The sequence below is a fragment of the Pteropus medius genome, unplaced genomic scaffold (assembly GCF_902729225.1).
Source record: "Pteropus medius unplaced genomic scaffold, Ma_sr-lr_union100, whole genome shotgun sequence".
Taxonomy (NCBI): domain Eukaryota; kingdom Metazoa; phylum Chordata; class Mammalia; order Chiroptera; family Pteropodidae; genus Pteropus; species Pteropus medius.
In genome coordinates this window covers 8,633,572-8,645,911 of record NW_024356249.1, presented here as the reverse complement: position 1 = coordinate 8,645,911, position 12,340 = coordinate 8,633,572, and the positions used below count along the sequence as shown (strand labels likewise).

The window sequence follows — 12,340 nt, the reverse complement described above, 5'->3', positions numbered from 1 at the left end:
AATTTTAAGAGTCATATTAGAAGAGCAAATATCTATTCATTGGACTGCGCAACTCTAAAACCTTACTTACTAAACTTTTTTTTTAATAGCAGAACCATTTTTCGGTTGGCAAACACAAAGAGAATCTAACATATAAAAAAATTAAAATGGTATATTGTATACGTATTTTATGCTAAAATTTATATTAATTTATAGTCAATAATTAATATGACTATATGAGTTTTCCAATAAAATAACTATTAGAAATTGAAGTTATAAGTGAGAGTTATAAACTTAGATCAACCCCAGTAAACACTATTTCTGTATTTTGAGTGGATGAACTGTGCAATGCCCACATGGGACTTCTAATTACACATTCTGAGCTACCCAATTACCAAAGGCCACACTCAGCAGCCATCTACTCAGAAAGCATGAGAAGTAAACACGGCATGCCGGCAGGGCAATATCAGGTGTTTCTCTTCATGGGAAGGATTTTCCCAGGAATCCACATGGCCATCCAGGAGCTATTCTTTTTGTTATTCAGATGACAGCTCAGATGCAAGAAAATGAGAATCACAGGGTGGGCACAGAGTCAGGTTGGCTTAGAGGCTTTCTGTCCTACATAGAAACCAATACCTCTTTGGTCCGAGTCACAGCTTCCAGAGTCCCCACAAAGTTTACACCCATCTCTGAAAAGTGCTGCCAGGAAAGCTCAAAGCAATTGCTTTTAACCAAGAATTTAGGGTTCATGTATAGTTCCTCCTAGTGTAAATATATTTACTAAATAAAGGTCACTTTTTACCATAAGCAATGTTGCCTAGTACCATAGTTGACTTTCCACTTTTATCCGGATTCAGAGGAAATGATTAAAAAGTTCATCCAAGGTCAGATTTGTCCTTAAAGAATGAGAAATGATTTTGTTAATTCTTTGCCCACTTTCGTGTTAAAAAAAAAAAAATCTGCGTATATCAAGAACAGAAAAGAACGTCCCAACAAAAATCTACAACAAAATTATATTTAATGATTAAATAATATAAGTATTTCCTTTAAAAGCCAGGAAATGAGACCAAGATAACAACCATCACTTCTACTGAATAAGGTAGAGGTCTTAGTCAATGTAATAAAAGAAATAGAAATGAGACATAAAATTTTTTCAGAACTGTCCTTATCTCCCAAGTGATCATTGTTTATATATACAGAATTATGAAGGAAAGCTATTAAAACTAATAAAAAATAAGTTTATCAATGTTGCCGGATATAAGATCAATATACAAAAAAAAAACAACAATATAATTCTTAAAAGTCAAACAACATGACTTCGTAATTTTAATTTAAAAAGCTACCATTTAAAATGGCAATTAAAAAAAAAAAACAAAAAAAACCTGAGTTCATGGATATAGAGAACAGATTGGTTGTCGTCTGCAATGGGGAATGAAAAGGTAACCCAAATGGGTTAAGGGGATCAAAAGGTAAGAATTTCCAGTTATAAAATGAGTAAGTTATGGGGGTATAATATACAGCATGGTAACTACAGTTAATCATACTGTTTTACTTATTTGAAATAAGCTAGGAGAGTAGATCTTAAAAGTTCTCATCACAAGAAAAACAATCCGTGAGTGACTCTAGTGACGGATGTTAACTAGACTTATATTGATGATCCTTTTGCAATGTATACTACTACTGAATCATTATATCGTATACCTGAAACTAATATAATTTGTATATTAATTATATCTTGATTAAAAAAAACACCAGAACCAAATCTGAATTAAAATCAAGCAACATGTTTGTAAACTTTCCTTGGTTCTGATTTTCTAACACAAAATAAAAGAATCGACATAAACACCGATACAGCAGCCTTGGGATTAGGCGTCAAGACAAATGGTTCCATTAGTAACTTTAATAGGAAAGCCTACAGAAAGGATTCAAGCACAAGGCAGCCTATATCAGAGTTCTCACCTCCTTTTTGGGCCACAAAAAAACAAATCCCTAAGGAATAAGACAGTAACAGAAACGGGTTAGAATCTGGGGATGGAAGTACATCGTTAATAAAAGAAAAAAATTTCCCCCAGATGACTGTGGTATATACGCTTCTCCCTCATCCCACGACAAAAGCCTCCAACTCCTGCCCCGTTGAGATCACTGGGTTAGATTTATTCTTTACATTTGTTAAACATTTAACAAATAGTTTATTGAGCACCTACTATGTCACTTTCAGGAAGTGAGTATTTTTGTAATTCTGCACAGTTAGAATTTTCTGGGCAAATTTTATTGAGACCTGCGTTAAAAGACAAACCTTAAAACTTAAAAGATGACTGAACAGAAAGTAAGAGACTTCTCTCCCCAGGAGTATGTGCTTACATTTCAGAAAGATGATGAAACCAGGGCCATTGAGATATTCCAGGGCTTATAAACGCAGAGTCTCTTGTCTTAGGTTATTGCTATAAGTAATAACCTGTCTCTGCCCCAGAAACCTTGTGTCGACTTTCAGGATAATATGAATAAATATAAGTATCAAAACTCTGTCACCAGGCACTATGCTAGTTCCTAAGGCCACAAATGTAAACAAGAGAAAGTCCCTACTCTCACAGAGCTTGCAGTCAATTGTAGTACTGACAAATAAACAAGCTATCACGACACAGCATGGCAAGTCCACGACAGGCGATGTTCAGGGAGCCGTGAGGGACTGGGGAATCTAAACTGAGAATTGAAAGACGAGGCATTAGCCAGATGTCTTTTTTTGCAAATAAGAGAAAATCCCAAACCAACCAAGCTTCACTATCTTCACATAACCAGAAATCCCAAGGAAGGATGGCTCCATCATGCCAGCCAGGGCACAAGCTCCTCCTGCTTTTCTACCAGTGCAGCAGCTGATGCTTGGGCTAGCTCCCTTTATGCTGGAAAGATGGCTGGAGCTCGGCCCGCAGTGGGCAGAACTTCCCACGTAACTCTTTTTTCTCAGGGAGGAAAACCTTCCCCGACGTCCCCCAGCAGACTTCCTGTCCCACGGCCCAGAAGCGGATCACATGCTCACGCTGAAACTGACCAACTGGCATGAATGACGGCTGGAGGCTGGGGCCCCAGCCCACCTTCTCCAAAGCACATGCAGAGAAGAATGAATTCTTGTACGAAACTGAGGTTCTGTTAGAAAAGAAGAGAGTGGTGGAAGGTTGCACGGAAAGACACCAGAAGTACGTGCTGCGGTCATAAGGTAATAGTTCCCTTTCATAGAATATTATATTTGGCACTAACAAGAAATATAAAGAAATAAAAGATCGCCTTATTGTTAAGCAAAAGCATACACATATTCGAATTTAATTTTAATAAAGAAAAACTAAAAGTCAATGAAACTAATATAGTATGAACTAAATACCACAGAGGCTGGGAGATCACACAGTAATAGAGGGAGATTAGGTTTTTGAATAACCAGAGGCAGTTCTGAAAGAAAAAAACAGTGAATAATGACCAAGAGGCTGATTTATGTTTAAGGGCACAAAGGTAAGAATGTAGGGATGAAGAGGTATGTTTGTTTAGCTGTTAAGAGAGACTCTGCGGAGAATACTGAGAAATACATAGGTAAATACAGCACCCACAAGGGCCGAACCCCCGAGTTTCTGTCTTGTACAAAGGCAATCATACATATTTGTTGAATGAATGAATGAATGAACAAATAGGCTTGCATTTGAAATACTGTTTGACTATAAACTACCAAAGTTTTCTAATCAGAGGACAAACATGACCAAAACTATTTCTCATGGAAACTCTTGTTTTCAACAAATAGAATAGACTGGAGGAAAATAAGACATAACGCGTGATCCACTGGGAAACATTTGAATTCATCCAGGCATAAAGTAATCAGGGCCTTGCGGTCCAAGAACTAAAAACCAGAAGTATAATTTTTAAAAGTGGCGATTATACATAAGTACACATACTTTATTTTATTTATAATATCAGAGACAATAAAGAAGTAGTGTTGCCTTTTTTAGATTTATTTATTACTGCATTATGAAAAATACAAAGATTAATCTTTAATTCTGTTCATCCTAAATTTTAATAAGTTTTTATAGCAGTTCAACTGGATTTTCGATCTTAGGTTTCTTTTTCAACTCCAACAAGAAGGATGTGCGACTAAACCTGAGTCCATCAGAATAATGGTCTCTGTGGCCTCCTAGTGCTAGCCGACTAGAATGGCAGCTTCTGCAGGAAATGATTCAACTAGTGCAGGCAGACCTCGATTCATTGCGTTTCACGGATACTGTGTTTTTTTACAAATTAAAAGTAAGACCCTCCCCACCAGTAAAAAAGTTACGACTCTCTAAAGGGTCCGATAATGGTTAGCATTTTTTAGCAATTAAGTATGTTTAATTAAGGTCCGTACCATGTTTTTTTAGACATAATGCTATTGCGTACTTCACACACCTACGGTATACTGTAAACATAACTTTTACATGCACTGGGAAACCAAAAAACTCATGTGACTCTATTTATTGCAATATTCACTTTCTGTCAGTGGTCTGGAACCAAACTTGCAATATCCCCAAGGTATGCCTGTACAGGCTCATTTTGTGTTCTAGTTTTTCCTCTACATATAAATAAAGTAAGAAAGACATCTCTCAAACAAACATATCACACACTATTCACAAGCATACCAAGGCTATAACTGAGGTAAACAGAATAGCTACGAAGCCGAGTCATTAGATCGCTCATGCTTACATCTCCAGCATTATCCTTTTCCTATAACAGTATGTGAGAAGCTACTGTTAAGGTTCTTTCTGTTTTATTTTTGTTTGTTTCCAACAAGATCGTAATTATTGTTTGCTCATATTTTATATGCCATTTAACTTTTATTTCACCCCTGGCAACTTTATTTATCTACTCTGCTTCTCCATGTCTATTCATTATAAAAGATAACCAGTGCTTCTGCCTGACAAAAGACTCAAGGAAATCTCCCTAGTCAAAGAATCTCAGATCTTCTTGCTGGACTGAGGGTATTTCTAGCTCATTATGTGTACTTGGCAGAGCTCTTACTGACAAGCAGGCTTCGTTACACACAAATGGGACCCCACTTCCAGCCAGACCCTGAGTCGCTCCAACCTCCCGCCCCCGCCCCTCTGCTGCAATGCTCAAGCTGACCTAAGAAAAGATTACCAGGTCAAAGAGGAAGGCTGTGTGCGGGCTGGCAATGCTGTGCACGAAACACGCCATCAGCTCAAAATATCCAGGTGTCTGTTTCACGGAACCATAAAGTTTTAGAGATACGAGTAGCCTAAGCCTTCATGTCATCTGGACCCTTCTTCCTTCTATAAATGACAAAATATTTTATCAGAAGAGCTAAACTGGCTCAAGGTCACATATCCTAACTATATTTAGACATCTGGGGAAGCGCTGAGGGATGAGTAAGTAATAAATACATAAAGTCTAAGCAAACTAACAACACCGTCCTCTCCAAAAACGCAATTAATACCAGGGGTGGGAAATTGTGTTGGGAAGAGAAGTAACCATGGATTATGCGCCTCAGCTGTGAATAATGTTTTTAGAGTCATAATGATGGAACCACTAATTATTATTCAAAATTTAATTATAATTACAATGAGAAGGGAGGAGGGCCCTGCGCATAGGGTGGGGGTGCATAAGAAAGAAAAGTAAGTCCTCTTCTTCTATCATGAGAAGTCAGAGGTAACGCCCAAAGCTGGAAATTGAAAACTGGAAAGAGCAACATGCTATCTAGATTTGGAGGCAAATAACAAAAGAATCGGGTCTCAGAGCAGGGATTGGGGTAGGAGTGAAAGCTGGGAGACTGCTGGGTTTTCAAGAAGCCTTCTATAACTCCTGGACTCTTGGAATTCCGTGCATGTATAACTAAGATTAAAATTAAATTAAATGGCCAAACAGAGATTAGAACCTAGAGTTTCTGACAATATAATACCTTTTTTAAAAACTACATGTATCTTTTTTACTCGAAGAAAATATAGAAAAAACACTGTTTTATCTAAACGATTTAATTTTCTATTGTTCTCATTGTGGTTATTGTGTTTTCATTTAATGGAAGCCAAATAAATGTAAATATTCACCAGCTGAACTGGGGACGTATGAATCTGTACTAAGTGCTGGGAAACATAAATGAGACCTTTCCTACCAAGTGTCTGTATTAGAGAAACAGATAAATATACAAATAACTAAAAAGCAATGAGATAAGCACCCTAACACTTAACTCTTCTGTGAGCCTTGGTTTCCTCATTCGTAACACGCCTCATTGGGTTTTTGTGAATATTTAATGATTCAGTACAGATAAAGTTCTTGGAACACTGCCTGCAAGATTATAAGAAAAATAAGACCTAAAGACAAACCCATGCCTATCTGACTGTAAAGCCCATACTCATTTCACTACATCACATTTCTAATAATCCTATTCTTTTCATAAACAAAAAATTTATCTTCTCCCTGGATCCAAACAGCATCCAGTAAATGAACAGTGACTCATTATCCATGTAGATGTAGATGTGGAATAAAATTTGAGGATAAAAAAACTTTTCTACCTTTTTCTTTTTCTAGTTCTTTTTAATTATTTACAAACATTGATTTATTTAAAAATAGTCCGCTTTGTTTTATGAGTTAGGCATCGTTAAGATAAGTAAAGTTCTTGATTTATCAAGAAAATGCGGTAGTGAACTATTTTCAATGACCAGAAAATAAATTATCACTAGGTGGCACTACACTAGATAACTTTTCCAAAGTTAAAAAAAAAAAAAAAAAAATTAGCAAAAGATCCAACTTATCAAATTAAAAAAATACTTTCTTGCAACACGAGAAGGTAAGACTCTATCACTCCTGTTTTAAAGTTATTTCATGGCTTTAAATATAAAGATATGGTTTAATGGAAAAGAAAACTATGATATAATCAGGTTAAATTTGATTTTTAAACTATTCTGATATCTTAAATACATATTCTGATATTTTCTAAGCAGAAATCATTCTGAATGTCTCTTTTGTTTACAATACAGCAATAGGCACATGAACATATGGTGGTTTGTCCTGTAGTAACTTGCTTAAGGTGAAACTACATTTCCCAGAATCCCCCTTGCATAAATGATTCTAGGTCAGAGTTGGCCGAAAAAGGAATTCACTTGAGACCTGGTAGGAGGGACTACAGCAGTAGCTGTTGCTCTCCGAAGTGATCACTCTCTTCTTGGTCAGATGTGATGACAGACTCAGATGCCTGACTTCCAGCTCATCCTCACACCCCTCTGGTCCGTGTTCAGTTCTTTCTCCCAAATATTGGGCCTACTGACCAACAAGGGCCCCAGGCCCATCACCAGACACTTGGCAGGAGACAGAGAGGTGACATTCAAGAAATATTTAATGACCGACTAATGTATGTTTAGTAAGCTATAATAACACAATAAACGATTTAAGCTCCTCCTTACGCAATAGCTTTAATGTACTCATATAATTACATAAGCTTTTGCATGTAATTAAATATTATATAACCTTTTTAAAGAATAAAGCACATCATGAGGTAATCAGTGATATTAAATACTTAGAGATATTTAAGTTGAGATGTCTGAACAAGAGTGAGCTAAGAAATATCTGAGCAAAATAGTGAGCTAAGAAATCCAACTGCACCACTTCTTTATTATTCACCAAATTATTATTTAGTAGTATCATACGCTTTGCCTGAAAACCCTCAAACATTTATAGCTACTATTTTTAACAGTCAGCTGAACTCCCGAGTTTGAGAGCCAACCACCAAAATGGCTCCTTAAACTGTTTTATTTTCAATACTGATAAATTGGATCTAGTGCTAGACTCCATGAGAAGGCGTATGTAACAAGTTCAATAATCATGTATTAAAAGAATTGATAAATTATCTTCATATTGGTGTCAGTCTGATCCAACTCTTTTAACATCTGCGTTACCAGAAAGTAATACAAACAAAACATTAGAGAAAATAAGAAATTTAATTGCTAGTCCACTTTTGTGGGTTTAAAAAATAAGATTTTTTATTCTGTCATGTTATTTCTTGTGTTTGCCTCTGGCGATGTCATTAGGTATGCCTTCATATAGATAAGTCATATCTCTACGTTGAACTTCCAGCAAAGTTATAATGCCGTAGGCTCACAGGGCAGCTTTCCGTCCATCTGTGTGTGTTGCCGATGGTTAGAGGACTTAGCTATGTTCCAAATCCTTTACAACCATTATCTCTTTAGGCCTTCAGCACTCCTATCAGATAGGTAACTATTATAGAGATCCTGGTGTTGACACGTACTGAATATATAACCTAGGAAGGGTTAAGGAGATTAAGTAGCTTTTCCAAGGTTATATGTCTAGGACATGTCAACATCATGATCTGAACTCCAGTGGGGTCTGACTGCAGAATCTATCATTCGATAATCCATCCTCCTCTCCCTTATTTTAGACAATTTGAGAATAAATGTCTGCCTCTGATTCATCTTAGTATCTGCCTAAAGCACGCAACGTATTTAGTATGTGTCAAGAGTTATCTGTTGGCTAAATATATTCTGAGTGAGAAAACTAACTAAGGTGTTGTCTAATATCAAAGAATAATTACTGATCCAATTTAAACTAGAAGACACTGTACTAAGTTTCAAAAAACTTTTAACAAGAGTGCAGAAAATAGAAAATAAAATCGGAGGATAATTAAACTAGAGTCATGTAATCGCTATACCTCAAATCTATTTCAGTCTTTAGGATTCCAACTACATCACATAATATTATCATACCTTCAGATACTACATTCTATTGACTCTACTGGGCTTTCTTCCCAAATGAATGAATAAACTCCAGGTCTCTGCTCCTCCTGAACCTTACTGCAGTTAAATGGGCCAAATCCAGCCATATTCTGAGAGATGACAATTGGAGAATTACTTTAAGGATCAAATGCTGTATAAAAAAGTGTACTTTTCTGCCAACCCCACAGAGAATTCACACTTGGGTTTTGTCACCGTATCTGAATTAAACGTATCGGCATTTTGTCCTGTGGAGACATCGTATCCTTCTCTCTCTCTTGTCTGCTAGCAAGAATCCCTTACTTGGTACTACTTAGTTAATAACAGACTAAGAGTTTGTTCAAACTCTTACCCATGTTCCAAATCCTTTGCAACCGAAACACTTATTATTGTGCCACTTGGGAATACAAATGCTATCCATCTGGACAAAGTTTTACACACAATGTCACAGTACGCAAGTTCGTGGTCGGTCTAGAACACTGAAAGAACCCTCCAAAGGCCTTCCATGATTTTATTTTCCCTCTGCCCAGCCTTTCTTCGGAGTCTGTCATTTCTGTTAGGCTACTTGCCTCCACTCCCAGATGCAGGCTGAGCTCTTCCCTCAAGTCCCAAGGTAGAGAGCAAGTTCTTTTCCCTCTGGACCCCAGATCTAGTCATTTCGGGTCAAGCGCTTTCTCTTCAGCCACTAGACCTGCCACATAACCGCTCAGGTGTCCCCCTCCTTCCAGAAACTTCCCTCTCCTTGAGTATATTCTCAGCCCCACTCCTGTTCTGTTTAGCGTGGGTTTTCATTCCTTGCTAGAAGTCAGTTTTTTCTACAACTCTGCCAAGCATCGCCCACTCACCTGACTCAGCAAGAGTCACACAAATTGCATACTTTAAAAATACCTTTGCTATATCTTAAGCATTGTTCTTTCCTTCACATTTGCAGAAAACAATAAGGCCTGAGCATTTGATTACAGTTTAAGTCCCTGACTCTAGGTAGGCAAATGACCCCTTTGTCTAAGACTTCTACAAGGAGAAATTTTTCGTTACAGACATTAATTAGTTGCTTTTAAATTTATGCAGTCAGAACACGAAAAGAGCCTTGAAATAAAGCAGAAGAGATTCCACACTTTCGTATCACCTGGATACTAAAATACTTAAATGCACCACTGTAACTTTTCTAATTCTGTCAATCTTCAAGAAAAAAATTAAATGGAGAGAAAACAATTATCTATCCTCAATGATTCGGTGTTATTTGCCTGAAGGGGGAATCTGGGGTGTTTTACAGTCCCTCCAATTTACTCTTTGCTTCCATCAGTACTTCAGAAGGTAATGTGATCCACTCTAATGACCCCAGAGAACCACTTACCCTTTTCCACGCATCCACTATAAGACTGGCTTTTGGTACTCTTCATTTTTAAAACTCATTCCAGAAATGGGCTTCAGAGAATGACTTTCTAAAGTCAACACAAACTTCAGACTTTGGGTCTCTCTAACAATTGGTCACAGAATGTGGATGAAACTCAGAAACTCAGCAGTGCTCTCTCAAAGTTTTCAAAGCAAAACACCGAACAAAGATGCAGAGATAAGCACAGCTTTCAGACAGCACCAAAGCCCACTGTCTTACTTCCGTGAAAGTCCCAAGCTCTAGAAATAAACACTCTGTATGTGAATTTTTTTTTTTTATCACGATTATCCACTCAAACAACCTAACAACCTTGATACGTCATTGTCCTTACTTAGATGTTTAAAGAAAAATATCTCTCACTGGTACAGGAGAGAGGATTTAAGAATTCAGAGAATTTATAGATTAAAAAAAAATCTTCAGCAAGGCAAATATCAGATTGTGGCTTTTGGCTTCAAATACTGTAGGCAGATTACTTGAATAATATTTTGTTTTGTGAGATCCTTAAAACTGAATGGTTATATATTTTTCATTCAAAACATTTTCTCCTTTCCTATTTGTGATTAGGATTGAAACGATAAATACAGTAAAAAAAAATATATTTTCCTTCAAAAATCTATGCTGTAAATCAACCTAGCTCTGTTAGCTACCTCAGATAAATTCTAAGTTGGACAACATTAACTATATATGTGAATTCAATTAATTATGTGAGTAATTCTCCACTTTTGCAAATGTATTCTGTTCTTAAAAGCTTAAATACAAAATAGGAACAGTTTAATATCATGAGAAGCCTTGTACATTTGCTGAACACCAGGAAAACCTTAAAAAGCACATCTCATTAAGTTCAAACCGAAGAGATTTCAGTCCACCCCAGATTCTTTAAGGCTCATATTGTCTCTCTCTCTAGTCATAGATCTAACCACCGAAGCTCAACAACTTCACTGCCACACCGATGGGCCATGCTGAGTGTGTCTACTACAAGCCATGGGAGGATCATCCATCTGTTCATTCACTTAAGATTTATTAGATATGGAGATACACAGGTGAGTAAGACCTGACCCCACCTACTAAGGAGTTCACAGTCTACTAGGGAAAACAAACCCGCAACAGACATTCATACAGCATGCTACAGAAGTCCAGTGATAGAATGATTCCCCAGATATTCCGGAGACAGAGAGGTACAGAGGACAACCGACCCATCAAGTGTGGAGCACTGAAAATCAGCAAGAGGCCACTGGAAGAAGCTTCTCGGACTGATGGCGCCCGAAATGAGTCTCAGAGAACTGAAGGGGAAGAGGACGGGATAGGAAGGGCGGGAAACAGGAAAAGGAAAATACACCAATTAACCGACCACATTAACTTTTTGTCGGATGCCCAAATACAAGTGGTAAAAGTCATGATATCATCTTTGCGGATATATCCAGACCTTTCATTGTACAAACAAAATATCACAATCCGCTGTCTCCTGAGACACCCCTTCTCACTTCTTTTTTTTCCCCTGTCTTTTTCTCTCACATCTACTCACAGAGAGAAAAAGCTTAATCCGTGTGACGAAAACTAAATATAAGGACCTTCATGGCAGTACTGACAAGTTTAGAGCCTGTGCTTCTCTTTCAGACATGCGACCTTCATCAGTCGCTTATTTTCTGTGCTATCCGCACCGGCCTCTCAGACTTCACTCACGCCTGCTATTCCTCCTCACGGGCCCATCCCCTTTCGTCTCTCCCCGCGCTCACCTCCCATGCATACTGCAGAACTAGGCTACGTCATTTAATGCCCACTATTTATTCGAAGATGATGTTACTGAGAACAAGCATGTTGTCTGTGTGCTGGAAGAACTTACAACGGCAATTCTTTTTTCCCAGCATAAAATCTACCCTTTAATCTGGAACTATAGTTATTATTGCTATTCGGATTTAGTTTCGTAAGTCTTTAGTAAGAGTTTTTTCTTAAATAAAAATGACCCTATCAGAAAAAAAATTAACATAATCATGCCATGTAGCAGAGAAAATATCTAATTTCTGGCTTTGTCAATGTTTTACTACACAATTCTTTGGTCCATTTAATCTCAAACCTTAAAGAATTCTTGAAATATACTATGTCACGTAATTTAAAAAATATTTTCCATATTTTTTTGCTCCATCATTTGAAAATTATTTTACTGATTTGAAACTGATTAAACATACGTACGGATACAAAACATAAAATACGAAATCATCTTTCA

The 12,340-nt window shown here is 37.1% G+C and overlaps 1 long non-coding RNA gene across 1 annotated transcript in view; it reads right to left on the bottom strand.

Annotated features, from left to right (window-relative positions):
* LOC120601130 (uncharacterized) overlaps positions 1-12,340 on the bottom strand; it is a 184,452-nt gene that overhangs the window by 153,422 nt on the left and 18,690 nt on the right. The window lies entirely within an intron of this gene.